The 19,830-nt window shown below is 39.7% G+C and overlaps 1 protein-coding gene across 1 annotated transcript in view; it reads left to right on the top strand.

Annotated features, from left to right (window-relative positions):
• The first annotated feature begins 535 nt into the window (after nt 1-535).
• LOC127424817 (eIF5-mimic protein 1-like) overlaps nt 536-19,830 on the top strand; it is a 48,295-nt gene continuing 29,000 nt past the window's right edge. Inside the window, exon 1 of the mRNA XM_051670262.1 lies at nt 536-630. The gene's annotated coding sequence lies outside the window, so the exon portion shown is untranslated. The remainder of the gene's footprint in view (nt 631-19,830) is intronic.

The raw sequence follows: 19,830 nt of genomic DNA, 5'->3' as shown, positions 1-19,830 counted from the left end.
CACCAGACAGCCAGCTGATCAACCTCCCGTCTGTATGCAGACTCGTCACCGTGTTGTCTGCAAACTTCAGGAGCTTGACAGTGGGGCCCTATGCAGTGCAGTCATTCCTGCACAGGGAGAAAAGCAGTGGAGACAGAACGCATCCCTGAGTATCCCTAGTATAACATTAACTAGGATTTTCAGGCAAAACAAAATCCTCTTCGGGTCAAAATGACCGGAACACAACATGAGGGTTAAGCGTTATATGTAATAAGTAATTGCAGGAGAATCTGACCAATTTATAACACTACAGTACTCAAGATTTTTTAAAAAAAGAAAACATTCTTGGTTGATACCACATTTGAAAATTAAAAAGGGGGGACGGATATCAGAGTGAAACATGTAAAAGAGTCGTCATAAATATTTTGCGACTCCAATCTTCCCTTTTATTGCGAATATTTTTTAAATAAAACTGTTAACGTTTTAATTACAATAAAGTTAACAGCAAGGTCCATCAATAATTTATGTCGCGCGAATTACCCCTCTTGAAGATATATCATACCAGTCGTACTTAACTTGCCTGCTCAAATAGTCGCGTGAGAGAGTGCGCGCACCGGTGTACGAGATCATCACGGAGTGAATCACAGACAGGTAAATACAATCTCATGACGGAATGTCGGGATGCAAAGTTGATCAGATTATAATAACCATAAGTTTTGGGTCATGTCTCATCCTGCTTTGTGTGTGTGTGTGTGTGTGTGTCTGGATGGCGCTTACATTTGTGCTATTGCAGGTTTTAAAGCGTAAAATGTTTTTGAGAACCTCTGTATTTTAATTAAGTTAACACAATTTTTTTTATATTGGTAAGGATACGGAAGCTTTTAATTGGTGGAGCAAAGAAACGGTTGCCGGGTTTTCTAATAAATTAGTCTGGATCCTTATGATTTTAAGCATATTTATATTCGATTGCAGTCATAACGTATTCAGTGACATTTCTATAATATGCAATAATGTTTTTATGTACAAGCAATATTGAAACACCTGCGACAACAAAAACTCATGTCCTCCTCCAGGCACATTTTAAGTAGATAAAATTCAATGTTTGCCATTTTGTCACTGATCTCACCCTCTGCTTGCTAAAATCAGACTCGCATTACTTCTCAATATAAATGATAGTGTATACTGAAAGTATACTGAATTTAATAGATATTTTAGTTTTTATTTTGAACAGTATATCTTTTTATTTATTTATTTTTATTTGAAACCTAACAAATAGCATTTGTGGAATATTTTGCTTCGACAAAGTGTGCTTTTGCTTAAAAATCTTCTTTAAAATGAATACTACTTGGTTTGATATTTTGCTGTTGTGATTTATAATGTAATACTTTTATAAGGAAAGTTACTTTAAAGTGTTACCATTTATTTTAACAGATTTATTTATGAATACCCTGATTGATTGATTTACTGTATCCCATCAAATCTTTTCGTCCTGGGCAGTGTCCCAACACCTCATTCTGGCTTTGGTTCCAGGTTGCATTCTCTTCCTGGAATAGCATAGCCGATGTGTTATTCTTGGCACTGAAGCACTTTTAAATTGGGACTGGCGACACTAGATGAAAGTGGGTGTTATGGACATAAACATTCATCTATGTGACAGCACACACAAGTCTCCAATAGCCTAGATAGAACATCTTTTGTGGTCGGCAGAGATTCAAGGTGATATTGGTCCATAGTTTTTATTAGAATGTGTTTCATGACTGGGAATGTCACCTAAACATTGGTAGCAAATGTGAGAATGGTCAGGTTAAAAATAACTTGCATATTGTGAGCAAAGAGCTGCATTGCATTAGTGGTGTAATGCATTAATTGGAGAGTGATTTCGAGTGTCAGAGGACGGAGTGAGTCTGATAGTGTGTAAGCCCCACTTACCCCACAGGGACTCCTGCCTCTTGTAATCTAATTAAGACCTGATTCTGACTTCTGACTTGCATCAGCAACACTCTCTACAGAGTTTCGCACTGTGTTTCCAGTGACACTTGTTCTAACCGGTCCTGTCAAGACTTGTGCTCTGGACAACATCCTTCTGAGCTGATCTAAAGGCAGTTTAATGCATTGTCTATTGTAATGGATTAAGGTTGGTTGACAGTTGGCTTAATCATCTCTGTTGTGGGCTATTCCATTGTGGGCTGTTCCGTGGTGAGCATGGTTGTTGATATCGCTTATTGTTCACATGGGACTTGCACATGAGTACATATTGTTCAAAGCTGCATGAAAGGACGCAGTGTTAGAAATATAATAAGCCGTGCTGTACTATGCTAATTAATATAACTTTGTAAAGGCCCTTTCACACTGAATATGACATGAAAAAGAGAGACGAATTCCCACCAAATGCGATGCGAACACTCACCATTAGCACATTTGCACCTTTAAAATAGGTGGCGTAAAAATAGGCATCTCATAAAATATTGATATATCAATATATTTTTGAGGCATCGATATATATTAACATTAGCTGACATTTCAATTAAAAGCCTAATTTGCATGCTTTCCAATTCACTCAGTTGGCCTTCTGTTGCATCTCTGGCATAATAGCATTGAGAGACCTCGAGGGTGATATAACGTTTATTGAAGCAGGTCACAAGGCACAGGTATCACAACATAGGATGCATACACACAAAAATTACTAAGGTTTTTCTACTTCTTCAGGAATGAAAGTGACGTTGATGAGTTTGTAGGTTAGTGTATGAAAGGTTTAACTGCGCAAATTGAACGATTAGACATTATTATGCAATTTCTCTGTGTGTATCTTTTGAAGAGGTTTCATTCAAACTGTCAAACCACAAAAAGACTAAAAATACATTGTGTGGGCTATATGAAAGATACATATATCATCCAGTGATGGCTAGAGTAAATAGTCTGTCCTTTTTTTTTGGGTTGAATTTAATGGAAAACCATGCGAATTATGCTGCGTGGCACTGCAGAATTTTGAGCAGCCTCCGGAGACTGCGAGCCCGCGATGTGTGCTTACATACCTTCATAGAAAATTATTGTTTTGAATTTTAGAACGTGCCATGTCATCCATCTGCTACCCTGCCACTCACACTTTACCAGTGACAAAGACTATTGTGCAACAAGTAGCCCTATTTATATCTGAAAAACTCTGTAGGGCTTTGTTGGTTGTTTAGATCAGTGTTACTATCAGAAATAATTAATAATTATTTCTTTAGTTATTAATTAATATTTAAATTAATTAATTGAATCTAACTCATTAAAACCTCATATGGGGCTCCAGTAAATGTAGTGCGCTATGTTTAGGAGTGGGTTTGGTTATTAGCAATAATTAATAATTATCAAAGGTAATTATTAATTATTAAAATCAATAGAATATTAATAAGGATTAATATTGACAGGGCACCACCCTGGAATCAGGGACTAATAACCAAATAGTATAACAGTCTCAATATTAGTTTGTTTTCTTAGGAAAATCGACATCCGAAGAATATCGATTTTCGGAAAAAAAACAATGAATGAAGGGTTGAATCCGAGCACTGACATCCCATCAGCATGACACAGGTGTATGCAAAACAAACCAAAACACTTCTCTTTGTAATATAACAAAGTTTATTTATGCAGTAATATCAATTAATAATTAATACAATGCAGTCAATAAACTTCAGACTTACAACTACAAACTAAACAGTGACATGATTAGATATGGAAACTAAAATAATCCTATAACACGTGTGTGTGTGTGTGTGTGTGTGTGTGTAAGGAGGGACATGCACAAAATGGCGGACGTGACTCTCGTGGAGAGTATGTCACGCGAGACTTCCGGCCAGAGAATATGGCCGCGAATGTGGGCAGAGAGAAACCGGTCAGTGGTGTCTACCAGTTTACTGCGTGTATCCGCTTGTACGATAGCTTAGGGACAAAGCTGAGCTTTATCACGAAGCTATCTACTAGCCAAAAATGTGTGCGAGAATGTTTGTGAGGGGTTGCATGTGTGTGTGTGTGAGTGTGGTTAGTACGAGAGAGAGAGAGAATTAAGTGACAGCCCCAAAGCCAGTTTCGCGATCGAGGGAGAGAAAGCAGCTGTTTGTTTATCAATCAGAGACGTGGTGGCCGGCCTGTAAACCGTCCCGCGGTCTTTAATTCTTTAATGGATAAACTCAGTGTGCCGGTCTCACCCGCGATTGCGGAAATGCACAACAGTCCAATGTGGTTGGACTACAACACAGCAAATCTCATTCGTGATAATTAAATACCTTGAGTATTAATCGCAATGAGCGGACTCGGTGGTCTGTAAACTGTACAAGCAATAACCTTGATACACAAGAATAACACACTACAATATTCTATCTCTGCCCAGAGCTAAACCTCACATTGAATCGCACGAGGATGCAGAATGTGTGTTCATCCATCCTTTAACTCCGACTCGGTTCCTCGAGGCTCGGGTGATGACGGGAGGTCGTTTCCTCGCTCTGTTGGCGGGCGGTACGGCTGCTGATTCTCGGCGGGCTGGCAGAGAAATCAGCAACGTCGACTTGATTGAAGATGGAAGAGAAATCTTTTTTCTCTTCACTTCTGCAGGCAAACGGATGAAGATGCGGATTGCTCAGCGGTCTCCTTCGGATCCGTTAGAGTGTTCGGTGGAACACAGAGTAATCTCAACTCGTCCAGCGAGATGGAGATTGTATGGCCACAGTTTCAAGTCGTACGTTACTTCCTTGTGCCATGAGGCTACACCTGAGAGCAGCAATGAGCTGCGTCTACACACGGCGAGCAAAGTTGCTGGAAGCATATCCCGGAAGCATTTCAGAGGTATTTCTATTCCTGATGATGTCATGGTTGAGGTGCGTTCTGTCGTGTGCCTCATCCAGTAGGAGTTGAGAGTTCGATCCTTTAATGAGCAAGGCTTCGTGGGATTTGTAGTCTGTTTTGGACTCCCTTTGTTTGATTTTGGTGCGATTTTTATCAGTAAGATTTATGACTTGGTATGTGGGCCTGAGTTAGGTTTTACAACTGTGTTAGGCCTGCCTTTGTCTTCTATCTGAATACATGAGGCCCAACAACTCCTAATGCAGTGCATTCAAAAAGTATTCAGACCCCTTCATTTTTTTTCACATTTTATTATGTTGCAGCCTTATGCTAAAATGCTTTCAATTATTTTGTTTCATATCAATCTACACTCCATACCCCTTAATGACAAAGCAAAAACCAGATTTTTGATAACTTTGCAAATGTATTAAAAATAAAAAAAATTGAGACCCCTTCAAACCCTTTGCTATGACACTTGAAATTTAGCTCAAGTGCATCCCATTTCTCTGGATCATCTTTGAGATTTTTCTACACTTTGATTGGAGTCCACCTGTGTCAAATTCAATTGATTGGACATGATTTGGAAAGGCACACACCCGTCTATATAAGGTCTCAATGCTGAAAATGCATATCAGAGAAAAAACCAAGCCATGAGGTCAAAGAAACTGCCTGTAGAGCTCAGAGACAGGATTGTGTCGATGCACAGATCTGGGGAAGGCTACAAAAATGTTTTGGCTCTATTGAAGGTTCCAAAGAGCACAGTGGCCTCCATAATTCTTAAATGGAAGAAGTTTGGAACAACCAGGACACCAGGATTCCTAGAGCTGGCCGCCCGGCCAAACTGAGCAGTCGGGGGAGAAGGGCCTTGGTAAGGGAGGTGACCAAGAATCTGATGGTCACTCTGGTTGAGCTCCAGAGATCATTTGTGGAGATGGGAGAAACTTTCAGAAAGACAACCATCACTGTAACACTCCACTGATCTGGACTTTATGGCAGAGTGACCAGATGGAAGTCTCTCCTCGGTGCAAGACACATAAATAAGCACCTAAAGGACTCTTAGACTGTGAGAAACAAGATTCTCTGGTCTGCTGAAACAAAGATTGAACTGTTTGGCCTCAATTCCAAGCGTCATGTCTGGAGAAAACCAGGCACCGCTCATCACCTAAGCAATACCATCCCAACGGTGAAGCATGGTGGTTGTTGCATCATGTGGTGGGGGTGTTTTTCAGTGGCAGGGACTGGTCAGGGATGAAGGAAAGCTGAACACAGCAAAATACAGAGATATCCTTAATGAAAACCTGGTCCAGAGCGCTCAATACCTCAGAGTGGGCCAAAGGTTCACCTTCCAAAGAACACAGCCAAGACAATGCAAGAGTGGCTTAGGGACAACTCTGTGAATGTCCTTGAGTGGCCCAGCCAGAGCCCGGACTTTAACCCAATCTAACCTGAAGATGGCTGTCCACCAACAGTCCCCATCCAACCTGACAGAGCTTGAGAGGATCTACAGAGAAGAATGGGAACACAAGAATTCCCTTGTGTTCCCAAAATAATGATGCCAAATGTGTGTTCTTATTGAATTTGGGTTTTTATTGCATTTCATTAATACAGTTAATGCTGCCTAAAGAAAATAAAATAGAACAAAATTTTAGGTTCAATGTGAACATGGTCTTGTATTGTTTTATGATTTAATCACTTTTGTCTCTGTTTCTTTAATACAAAGATATATTTGAGTGAACCTGCAGAGTTGCGTTCACAATGCATGTTAAGCACGAACTGCTCCATGGAAATAAAATTAAATAAACTTTGAGAACCTCCTGATGGTTTTAGGTCATTTGCAGCATTCTCATACATGACATTATACTTGCGAACAGTTTTCAGATGACTGAAACAGAGAAGAAAGATTGATAACTCTTTACATGTCTGTGTTCCATGAGAACAGGCTCCCGCTGCACACCTCTGAACAAACAGCGCATCAGACACGGGCATTGACAGCATTTTTCTTTTGTCTGTTCTTAAAAATAGTTTCTTCAAGTGGGTGTCTTTGTGTTTAACAGCATTGCTTGTCATGTGTTACTCCGAGACATCTTACAGGTATCCAAACACTGCTGTGGGTAGATGAGCAAAACAACCCGCTCATGAAGTACCTGCATTTGGACGAGGAGCTTGCAAATAGGGGGCTGGATTCAGTCTCGTCGCATTTGGCGGGTGGCGGGTGCAAATTTCACATCCTGGGTTACTGTTCAGTATATCTGGCAACTTCCTAGATCCATGGTTTTGTTATTTACAGATATTGTTGATCATCATCTGTCAGTGAATATCGAAATCGGCATCAGGAGATTTGTAAGACATTGTCGAGAGCCGAGTACATTGTCCTAACACCCAGCCCTACTGTGTAATTCCTTCTGTGAATGGGGTGCTAAACCAGCGTAGATAGCACGCAATATAAATAGCGCATTTGCCTGGCGCAATTCATTCTTAGTGTATTCCCCCCATTTGCTGAATTAATATTTTATAATTTACTATGACGACATGCAACAATGTGGTAGCTCATTCAAATAATCACTTGATCAAATAATCTGCTTCAAACAACACTCTTTAATTTATTTCAAAGATTCAATGCCATTAACTTTGGCAGCTTTCACAGATCTAATCAAAGTGTTAGACTAGTTCTTCCTCAGAGGTGCTTGTTGTAGCAGCCTGGTAACTTCTTAACTTAAATGTCCTTGAAACTTCTTCCTCTTAGTTATACTTGTAAAACACTAAACATTACATTATCAACTAAAACAAATGGGAGGAAAAAAATAATAATCACCTTTTCATTATCCATAACATATTTTTATATAATTACATAATTTATTACTATTAAGAAATAATGGCTATATCTAAAACTCCAAAACAACACATAATATGTAGTCCTCATTTTTTATTTCCTGCTTTGTAATTACAAAACAAGAAATTCACTAAACAGTTGCTGCACTTCAGCGAGTTTTATTTCAGCACAAATCAGGCGCTAAAGTTTGAGCACTTGAGATCTCGCAACAGCAAAGTAAATAAGACTCACTGTACATGTTCTTTGTTGCAGTACTCTTAATATGCATCTTCTGTGGATTTTCCAAGCACCAGAGATTAAACTAAACTATCAAATCTGTCACACTGCACAGCTTTCGTTTTGCAGTCTGTCCGATCATCTAGGGTGGGCAGACGAACCGTCAGGGTGGGCAATGCCCACCCTAGCTAACCCATAGACACGCCCCTGATATCAATGTGATATTTCAGTTTTTTCTGCTATACATGCATACACAGAGGGCATGTGATGCTCATGATGCTGTTATTTCAGCGTATAAACAGCTGTGAATGCTCCACATGAACCCCTTCTCCATTGCTGCTCAGAGAATTTCAGCATTTCATTTAAAATGTGGAGCTTATTTAAAACTATACCATCAAAAACACAGAAACTAAAAGGTATTCACTCAGTGTTCTGGCAAAATAAAAGCTCAATTTAACTGGATGCCTGGAATTGAAGAGATTATTGCAGAAATCTATTGCTACTGTATTTAAATTTTTTATATTTAATTTAGTAGTGATTATTATTATAATTATTATTGTTATTATACATTTTTAAGCAATAAAACTCATGCAAGTTTGTAATTAATATCAGCACGCTGTGATTCAACAATAGCAGCTTTGTGCTTTCATTAATATTATACAGCTGTTTTGCAGTACTTTATTTGACCAAAAATAACTGCAATCATTTGTTGAAAATGTATTATTAAATTTTCATTTGATTAAAGGCACAGTTTTGATGAAAAAATTTAATTAAAACATGAAATCCAGAACAATTCTAATTGATTTCATGGGGTCCTAAATTTGGGAAAAGCTCTCAAAAGAAAATCAAATTTAGCACCTTAGTGTTCTTTTAATCAATAGAAATACTGTAATAGTTACACCAAATGGAAAATTATTTCATTTTGTGTTAGATATAGGGAGTTGACATGGAAAAACTTTGGGAAGTTGTCTTGTCCTGTGGTGTGACATGCTATACGCCTTCTAAAACTATTTTACACAACATTTTGCAAATCATTTTATAATTATTATGCATGCACCTTTTGTAACATAATAAGTCATGGACTACTGGAATATTTGTACTTTTAAAAATTCATTTGTCACACTGCAAGTCCATTCGGAAAAATTGTGAATGCAAAAAGGCGTGTATAATAATTGTATATAAAATAATTTACAAGAAATTAGGGCTGAAATGATTAGTCGACAAAAATTTTTTGACAATTTTCATTGTCGAATAGTCGTTTGATGTCATTAAACATAACATGTGATCATATGAAACTCTAATGATGGCGCACGAGAGCAGCACTGCAGCTCGCGCCTGACTGAGGAGAGGAAGAAAACACAACTCGCAGTCCAGATGCACTCTAGACTTTCCAAACAGCTTCAGGTGATGTTGATCACAAAGTATGAGGGAATTATACAAAAATACCAAATAAGTAAATACAGAAGCACTCTCGTTGTGGAATAAGCGGAGCCGGAGCTGCCGCTCCGTTTAAGCAAAACTTGCGTGTCGAGAGTCTTTAAAGGAAACTCCCCGGTGTTACATCTTTAATGCAGTTATATTTAATGCGTTATAGCTTTATTAAAGTTCAAATAATAAGGAAGCGGGTCATGTAAATAACTACAAACTCTGAAACTGGCATTTCTTTGTGCGATCAGCGCCTCTTCTGAGTTGTGCAAAGTGTTTGGAAGTAAATTCATGTCTAAAGTCTTTGTAGCATAAAAGCATGTTGAATTGCTCTAATAGAAAAAATAAATGCATTGTATTATCAGTGCTTGCATTTAAATGCGTTGAATTTACAGTGCTTGCATTTAAATGGGAGGCTGAAATTTAACATTGTTGTATTTTTAAGCATTGATTATTTCATTTGGAAACATTTCAAAACTAATTTCATTATTAAAAATTCAACAATAAATATTCACCTTCCAAAGTTAATTTCCAAAATATTCAGTTCATTTGAAAATACCATTTAGATTTTTCGACAGGTAAAATTCAGCCCATTTTATTTCGCTTAACAAAATTTGCTTCCTCAAATTCAGTGGTTCAAATTCGATTGGAAATTCAACCTTCTACATCTGGGAACTACAGGAAAAGCAGCAGAGTACCGATGCACAGTCTCAACCTGATGCTATTCGTTCTCACCAGTAGGTGGTGCAATGCAATCAGGTGTTGACTGCTGAAGACCAAAGCTGCAGGTAGAGAGAACAGCCGTGTATGATGGTTTGTTTTTCAAAATTGTTCATGGGTAGAAAATGGATAAATATTTCATTTGCACATGTGGGTGGGCATGAAACGCACCTTTCCACTGATTGGTCAACCCGCGCCATCATCAGTTCCTCAATGCCGTGCAACAGAATAATTATCCACCACTGCTCAACTTTTATTGCAACTACACATTATCTCTCTCTCATCAAACAACCTGACTAACGAATGCCTGTGACACAAACCGTACTAGTCAGGGAAGGGTCTACACAGGACTTCGTGCCAACTTTCTTCTGCGTAGGCATGGGTTCTGCAACCTACATATGCCAGAGAAATATTAGTTGTCTGTTTTAGAAAAAGCTTATTGATGTCCCTCGCATCTGCACACAAAATTACTTAGCCAACTTCTTAGACACACAGCCTCTTTCATTTATCTGTCAGCTATCAAAATCTCTATCAAAATGTGTGGCGAAGCTGCAACCCATTGGACCACTGTAGTGAAGTGCAGACCAGTATGTGGAATGCATTGCTTTTAAAAATGTTTATAAAAAGATTGCCGATACAAATATCCAGGTTATTACATAACTCAGATGTTTGAAGTGCTGATTGCTGTGTAGGTAGGCATTACGTATAATGTAGTAGGGTGACCAGTCCTGAATTGGAAGCTTTTTTGTCTCATTTCACTTATTTGTGCATGGCTGGGTTTCCCATGGCACTAAGTAGAACGTTAGTATCACAAATGTAGTATTTAACCTCTACGACGTGTTTCCCAAAAAGCATCGCTATCAAATTATTAGCGTAAAAATGTCATGGTTACTTGTGTAACCTCCGTTCCCTGATGGAGGGAATGAGACGTTGTGTCTATGTAGTGACACTAGGGGTCACTCTGGTCTCTGATAAAAAATTTCTGATAGGGGAACTCCTCTAAGCGTAGCCCAGGATGTTGTGACACCTCTAATAGAATTGCCTGTAGTAGGAGCAGGTAATGTGTGACCAGCATGTTCGTAAGCTCTCTGTATAACCTCCATCACCCAGTGGGAAAGACACTGCTTAGAGACTGGGAGACCCTTTTTTGCTGCACACAAACACACAAATAGCTGGTCCGTACGGCGTATCCCAGCTGTTACTGAGACATAATGCATCAGTGCTCTGACTGGGCATAGTAGGCGGCAGCGATCATCACTTTCAGTATATGCTCACAAGTCAATGGACTGATTTATGAACTCTGCTGTAAGGACCTTGGGCAAGAAAGCTGGGTTTGGTCTCAACTTAACACTCATGTCTTGCACTCCCCAGTGGAGACATGACAGACTGACAGAAAACAAATGTAGTTCACCGACACACTTGGCAGTTGCTACTGCAAGGAGAAAAAAAGGTCTTTAATGAGAACCACTTAATAGAGGCTTGGTCAAGGGGCTCAAAGGGGGCTCCACATAAAAAGTCCAGGACTAGGGGGAGATCCTATGGTGGTGGTCTTGCACACCGAGGTGGTCGCAGTCTGTTTGCTCCTTTGAGAAAAGCGGCTACCAGCTGATGTGAGCCCAGGACCCCTCAATGAAGCTTCTGTGACTAGAGAGTGCCGCTACATATACCATAAGAATGGATTTTGACCTCCCTGTTTCAAACAGGGATTGAAACAATTGCAGGAATGCAAACACTGGCTCGATTGAGCAGGATGTTGGGTCTAACTGGTGGTCCTTATACCAATCCTGAAATATCTTCTATCTGTTATCATACATTTGCACTGGTGGAAGGGGCCCTTGCTTTCAAAATAGTGTGTCTAACTTCTGGAGTGCATGAAGGTAGACTGGCACTGGTCCTATGGGCCACACCCACAGCTGGAGAAACTCTGGCCGAGGGTGCCATATCTGCCCTCTCAACTGTGATAGGAGGTTCTTCCATGGAGGGATCTCCAACGGAGTCCCATGTAGGAGTGACAGCAGAAGAGGAAACCATGTCCGTGATGGCCATTGTGGAGCCACCAGGAGAATGCAGTGTCTCTCTCTCTGGACTCTGTCTAGAAGTGCATGGATGAGAGGGATTGGTGGGAAAGCGTACAGCAATAGGTCTGGCCAGTTGTGTGCGAATGCATCCTGACTTAGTGGGCTGTCTTGGTCCTGTTTTGAGAACCATAGATGGCAGTGAGTTGTATCTGGCAAACAGGTCCATCTGTGCCTTGCCAAATGTCTACCAAATGCTCTTTACAACCTCTGGATGCAGTCTCCAGTGGCTGGGATTCAGTGCATTGCGGGACACGGTGTCTGCTGTGCTGTTCCTCACCCCTGCTAGGTGCATTGCCCTTAAGGAGAGCAACCTGGGGTAAGCCCATGTCCAGAGATTCAGTGTGAGAGCAAGCAGAGCTTGTAACCTGGTTCCCCCGTAGTGGTTTATATGGAAGAAGGTACACAGGACGACCCCGTAGGACAGGGAGAAAATGTTTTAGTCCCAGCCAAACTGCCTGCAACTCGAGCAGATTTATATGCTCCTGTGCAATATGATCTGACCATTCGCCCCATCCTCCTCTGTGATGCCACACTTCACCCCAGCTGGTTTTGGAGGCATCTGTTGCTATTACCTCCCTATGTGATGGGAGTTGTCCCAAGGTCACACTGGATTGAAGGAAGTTCCTCGATTGCCATCTTTGAAGAGCAGCCCAGCACTTCCGAGAGATGCAAACCAAAATATGTTTGTGACATACAGGATTTAATTGCTGCAAGGGTCTGACATGAAGCTTCCCTAGTGCAACAACATGTGCTGCAGCTGAAAGCAGTCCCTGCAGACACAGCAGGGTTAAGTAGGGTACTCGTAATCCCAGTCTCAGTCTCCTGATCAGTGTAATGATTGTTTGAGCACGGTCCGGTGGTAGGGAGGCCATCATTGACTGAGAGTCTATTATCATCCCTATGAACTAGCATCATTGTGAGGGTGCCAGATTGCTTTTCTCTCTGTTTACTGTGAGGCCCAATGCTTCAGGGGGGTCAGTACTGCTTGCATAGATCTGGTAAATATTCTTGGAGCCAGAGACAGGCCAAACGGAAGAACCCTGAACTGGTATATGTGTCCCATGATGGCAAAGCGAAGTAACCTTCTGTGTTCTAGTGCTATTGGAATGTGAAAGTAGGCATCTTTTAGGTCCACCAGGGTGAACCAGTCCCCTTGTTGAACCCCTTGTAGGACATCCACAGTGCACAACATATAGAAAGAAATACATTTTAAAAACTTGTTTAGTTGGCGGAGGTCCAGTATTGGTCGCTGACCCCCTCCTTTCTTAAATAAGTTAAATAAAATCCTTTGTGGGGATCCACTTCCTCTATTGCTCCCTTTTCCAGAAGGGAACCAATCTCCTGAGAAATTATCGAGGCCCGAGATGGTTCTCGAACCGTGGTAACCTTGGGTTGAGCGCTTGGAGGGGGCCGATGACGGAATTGCAGTCTGTAGCCTTCTGTCATTGCGTGTATCACCCAGAGGTCCTTGACACAACTTAGCCAGTAGGCTATATTTTGGGTCGATAGGAACCCCATCATTGGCCGGGCGGGTCAACGTCTGGTTTTCCTCACCCCAATGTCCAATGTAAGTCGTTGGGATGGGTGTCATGTCTCCTGACGCTGAGGTGGCTGTCGTGGAGGCCATGCTCGACGCTCATGGGAGGCAATTGTGTGGCTAACGTAGCGTGGTTGCCTAATCTGTCTAGGGTTGGGAAAGCGAGAGAGGCTTGTATTGCTCCTAGTGGGTACTGGGGGTCTAGATTGAAAGGCTCTCCATGCACTCTACTTTTGATGTGTTTCAGCTAGGGAAGCGCGATGGTCCAGAGCGTCCTTCACTGCCGGTCCAAAAACATGTCCTGGAATAAGAGGCAAGGCTCGGATCGTGGCTCTACATGTATCAGGCAGAGGGGTCTGAGCAAGCCAGACCTGGCGGCAGCCATGCACTAGTGTGCCTACCAGTCTGCCTAAATCTTTGGCTATGTAACCCATCGTCTGCAGGGCTGTACTCAGAAGATCATCCTGTGCCTGGTCTCCTCCATTGTTTATTAATGAGGCTTGTAAGGCTAGTAGTAGGTGAGCCAGGGAATTAGAGAGCCGGTACACCTGGGTCACTGTATTGTAAGCCTTAACAATAAGGTCATCCATGCTGTAGAGAGGGCGTCAATGTTTTCGTATACCCTGTATGATAACGCAGGTTCCTCAGCTACGACATTGGCAGGGTTTTTATTTAATTACAATAAGAGAGATTTTATCTGCTCCATGTCAGATGACAGCAACTGCACCTGCTGTGCTAATCCTTAAGTCGATCTTTTCTTCTTTTGAGGCCTTTCAACCTTATCCGATGTGTGATGTTTCAAAGCCTTTTTTACCCCTTGGGTAGGCTTGGTCACAGACTCTTCATATGCACTATCAAGGCTAGCGAGCCTAGCCTGTTTCTGAGCCACTGACATTATTGTACATTTCATGCAAGGATTGGTGAATGCTTCCCGAAGATGATCTAACCCTAAACATGGTGGACAAAGTTGGTGGCCGTCATAAGACTCCAGTGTACTGGCGCATTGGACACATTGCTGTGGTTTATCCATGGTTGTCCAGTAATCAAAAGTACTAAAATTGTACTTTTTAGTACTGTGTGTGTGTATGTGTGTGTGTGTGTGTGTGTGTGTGTGTGTGTGTATATATATATATATATATATATATATATATATAATGTATATATACAGTGCATCCGGAAAGTATTCACAGCGCTTCACTTTTTCCACATTTTGTTATGTTACAGCCTTATTCCAAAATTGATTAAATTCATTATTTTCCTCAAAATTCTACAAACAATACCCCATAATGACAACATGAAAGAAGTTTGTTTGAAATCTTTGCAAATGTATTAAAAATAAAAAACGAAAAAAAAAAAATCACATGTACATAAGTATTCACAGCCTTTGCTCAATACTTTGTTGAAGCACCTTTGGCACCAATTACAGCCTCAAGTCTTTTTGAGTATGATGCTACAAGCTTGGTACACCTATTTTTGGGCAGTTTCTCCCATTCTTCTTTGCAGGACCTCTCAAGATCCATCAGGTTGGATGGGGAGCTTCGGTGCACAGCCATTTTCAGATCTCTCCAGAGATGTTCAATCGGGTTCAAGTCTGGGCTCTGGCTGGGCCACTCAAGGACATTCACAGAGTTGTCCTGGAGCCACTCCTTTGTTATCTTGGCTGTGTGCTTAGGGTCGTTGTCCTGTTGGAAGATGAACCTTCGCCCCAGTCTGAGGAACAGAGCGCTCTGGAGCAGGTTTTCATCAAGGATGTCTCTGTACATTGCTGCATTCATCTTTCCCTCGATACTGACTAGTCTCCCAGTTCCTGCCACTGAAAAACATGCCCACAGCATGATGCTGCCACCACCATGCTTCACTGTAGGGATGGTATTGGCCAGGTGATGAGCGGTGCCTGGTTTCCTCCAGACATGACACTTGCCATTCAGGCCAAAGAGTTCAATCTTTATTTCTCATGGTCTGAGAGTCCTTCAGGTGCCTTTTGGCAAACTCCAGGTGGGCTGTCATGTGCCTTTTACTGAGGAGTGGCTTCCGTCTGGCCACTCTACCATACAGGCCTGATTGGTGGAGTGCTGCAGAGATGGTTGTTCTTCTGGAAGGTTCTCCTCTCTCCACAGAGAAATGCTGAAGCTCTGTCAGAGTGACCATCGGGTTCTTGGTCACCTCCCTGACTAAGGCCCTTCTCCCCCGATCGCTCAGTTTGGCCAGGCGGCCAGCTGTAGGAAGAGTCCTGGTGGTTCCAAACTTCTTCCATTTACAGATGATGGAGGCCACTGTGCTCATTGGGACCTTCAATGCTGCAGAAATGTTTCTGTACCCTTCCCCAGATCTGTGCCTCGATACAATCCTGTCTCGGAGGTCTACAGACAATTTCTTGGACTTCATGGCTTGGTTTGTGCTCAGACATGCACTGTTAACTGTGGGACCTTATACAGACAGGTGTGTGCCTTTCCAAATCATGTCCAATCAACTGAATTTACCACAGGTGCGTGTGTGTATATATACATGTATATACAAATATAATGCGTGTGTGTGTGTGTGTGTGTGTGTGTGTGTGTGTGTGTGTGTGTGTGTGTGTGTATTTATCTATATATACAGAAAAATGAGGAAGTCTGTTGTGTGACGCCCCATATTATAACATCAGTGATGTCACACACAGAGATCACAGAGTGACCTTTTTGGTATACAGCTCTTGATCTATGGGAACCGCAAGAGAACATCCACTATGAAGCACCACCCTAGCGTCAGGAAGTACAAAACATAATTTAGGAAAATAAATAAATGTGTGATGCATTTTATGAAATAGAAAAATTACAATACCGTGTGCATTCAGTTTCCAGCAAAAGAAAAAAACTTTTGGCTACATTACAGCCCCTTATTATGATTCACATTGTGTGCGTTCACAAACATGCATTTCTATCATTATAATCTCTATAAATTTGAGTATCATTCTGAAATCTCATCTTACCAAAGTCATCATTATTTCTTTAATTAAATGCAGTGATCGTCATTAACTTTCGGCTGCTCGACAAGGTTACATATCATTCTCTATATAAAATAATGAGCGGTGTTAATTAAGATGACCATAAAAGTTTAAGTTGCAACTTGTTATCAGGAAACTCAGCCTATATTGTTTTTTGTTGTAAAAAATACACATTAATTTATTCCCACTTATCCTATGTAAGGTCGCAAAGGTACTGGAGCCTATCCTAGGAACATGTTTTTTTTTTCTTCTAACATTAGAAAAGCTGAAAACTGAGCTTTGACTTTTACAAATGAAGATATGCAGGGATGTCTCTGCTAGAAATTAATATAATGTTAGCATAGATAAGATTATTTGAATGTTTATTAAAAAAATGTATGTCTGTCAATACATTTCTGATTTTAAAAATCCTCAACTGTGTAGAAGTCCTTGGTTTTTTGGAATTATTTACACAGGATGCTGATATTGACAACAAAATGTTTTCACCATGGTACAGTGTTAGATAAAAAAAAAAAACGTGTTCCAGCAAATCATATTAATGGAATAATTGCATCATACATATTAATTTAATCCACCTGTTAAGGTTGTTTCCCTGCCTTGATATGGCCCATGTAGCTGTGATAGACTCCAGTAACCTCACGAACTTAAGGGCTGTAAATGTTTTTTTTTTTTTAATTTATTTATTTTTTACAAAAAAAATTAATATAGACAAATAATTGAAATGCGGGACACTGCTTATGACTTACGGGAAGCAGGACAAGGCTTCCACTTTCGGTACAGTGGTCACCCTATGTCATTATGCCTATGTCTACCTACACAGCAGTCTGTGATTCAGGACCAGTTCTAGATATTGAGAGGCCCTAGGCAAAATTTATTTTGGAGGCCCTCCGAAAGGTTGATTTTTATTTTTTATTATTATTTATTTATTTTTTATTTTTTTTAATTCTTATTTATTTTTTTAATTTTTTTTTTTACTTATTTTTATTATTAAATATGGCATAACATACAACAAAGTGGTAGCACATTCAAATAATCACTTTAACAATATGTTTAAAGCAGTACTCTTAACTGCTTTTTTTCATTGTTGCAGCCTGGTAACTTCTAAACAACACTTCAGTATCTGATAAAGTGATGATAACCTGTGCACCTCATAAGTGTCACAGTCTGTCTCCCTCTTCTTTTTCAAGGACTCTTATTTTGAAGTTTTCTCCTGGACTACATCTTAATTTCTTTATTTTATGCACATTAGCTGAAAATGAAATGCTCTTTTTTTAACAGCCAGGATAGGAATGTTCTATGCAATAATATAACGGTGCTGAATGGTTTATGTATTTATTGTGCCTTCTTGTGGACTAAGGAAACAACCTCAATTTAAAAAACAGCTGACTTTAAAATTAGAATATTAGTTCATATATATATATATATATATATATATATATATATATATATATATATATATATATATATATATTTCATTTTAAAAAGTACAATACATTTTCATGGTTCAGTCGGTACTGTTTATTTTTGTAATAAAGTTCAGCACTATTTCACTTTGAGTGTTATTTTTTTCATTCAGGATAAATTTGAAAAACTATCGGTTGATTAATCGGTTATCGGCAGGTACTGCCCAACTTAGTTATCGGTAAAATCCACTATCGGTCGACCTCTAATAGGCAAGCCGATTTGAACCAGCCATTGGAGGAAGAAAGAAGAGGAGGAGGGTGAAGAGAGAGAGAGAGGGAATCTTTCATTGCACACTCTCGATCTAATCTCCTCTGTTAACCATATTTTAATTATTTATTAAGGCATATTTATTTCAATTTAAACTACGTGGTCACATTACTCACATTTGTCTTAAATAATCTGTTTAATAAGAACATATCATCTTTCTATTGCCATTACAATTATGCTTATCAAAGAAGGCTAATATAACGTACTTTATCACGTGTCTTGTAAGTTTAGACCTATCACATTGCATGAACAGACTGCAGAGACTGCCTATTAATTTCATAGCGATTTTGTCAAAACTTTTTTATCCTCTAAAATACGTGGTTTACAATGGCTTTCCAACGATCAAAATACATTAATACAATTTATTAAATGTCCTATTGTCTTTGATAAACTGTGAAAGATGCCAGAAATATAGGTTTAAATTGCATTTAATGGACTTATGAGTGGTTCAAAGCTCTCGTTAATTACGTTTTTACAAGCTACTTTGATAACGATGCTTTTGGGAAACACGCCTTTGATATTAAGTACTACTTAAGTGCTGCTAACGTTCTACTTAGTGCTTCGGGATACCCAGCCATTACTTGAAAGCCAGGGCTTGGGAACATATGAGTGCACAAGTTGGTTTGCCAGGTTAAAATAAAATGCAAAATGAATCCTAATTTTAAAATGAACTGAATTCAGTGGTTGCCATGTTGTCAATGCTAAACATAAACCATACCCAAAATATTTAACTTAATTCTAATGAAATTATAAACAACAAATAAAATACGTTGTGTATATTTGAACATTTGCACATTCTATGGTTCATATTCTGCAAATTTGTTTGCACATATTTTGCACAACTGTACAGCTCCTTTATTAAAACCAGTCAGTTTACTTTTTCTCTATATATTGTATCTTATAGTTTATTTATCATACTGTGTTTATTGTCATTGTATGTATCAAACACCAAAGCAAATTCCTTGTATGTGAAAACTTACTTGGCAATAAAGTAAATTCTGATTCTGATGGTTGTATGCTGCGCAAAATTTGCATCGTTTTCTCATAGACAAATCAAAGACAGACAAACCAACAATAAACACAAGTGCCGTTTTTATTTTATCATTTATCTCATGTAACGACCGTTTATGATTCAACTGACTTCTATTATTTAACTTACTATCTGCTGATTTGGTTTAACTACTATATGAACTGTTAAAGAAACAAAGTGAGCCCAGTTTAAAATCTGTGGTCAACCGCATCTTAATTAAAGAGTGATGACTGGGCATTTCTCCTTGAGGTAAGGTAAAACAGATCCAAAACGACTTTGGATAATGAAATTTGTGTTTAATTACATTGGTTTTAGTAAATACAAACGTGTGTGTGACTTGGCGCAATTGAGTTCTTGTTCATTGTATATATGGCAATGGCCGCTCTTGAAACCGCAACGCGAGCACCGCCTACACTGCACAAAACTATAGAACAGCTGTTAAGTAGAACAATTAATGCACCAGGCTCGTGTTTTTCAGGAAGG

Source organism: Myxocyprinus asiaticus, chromosome 34, assembly GCF_019703515.2.
Source record: "Myxocyprinus asiaticus isolate MX2 ecotype Aquarium Trade chromosome 34, UBuf_Myxa_2, whole genome shotgun sequence".
In the NCBI taxonomy this organism is placed as follows: Eukaryota; Metazoa; Chordata; class Actinopteri; order Cypriniformes; family Catostomidae; genus Myxocyprinus; species Myxocyprinus asiaticus.
Note: the sequence above shows the minus strand (reverse complement) of the source record. Positions and strands in the feature narration are given on the sequence as shown.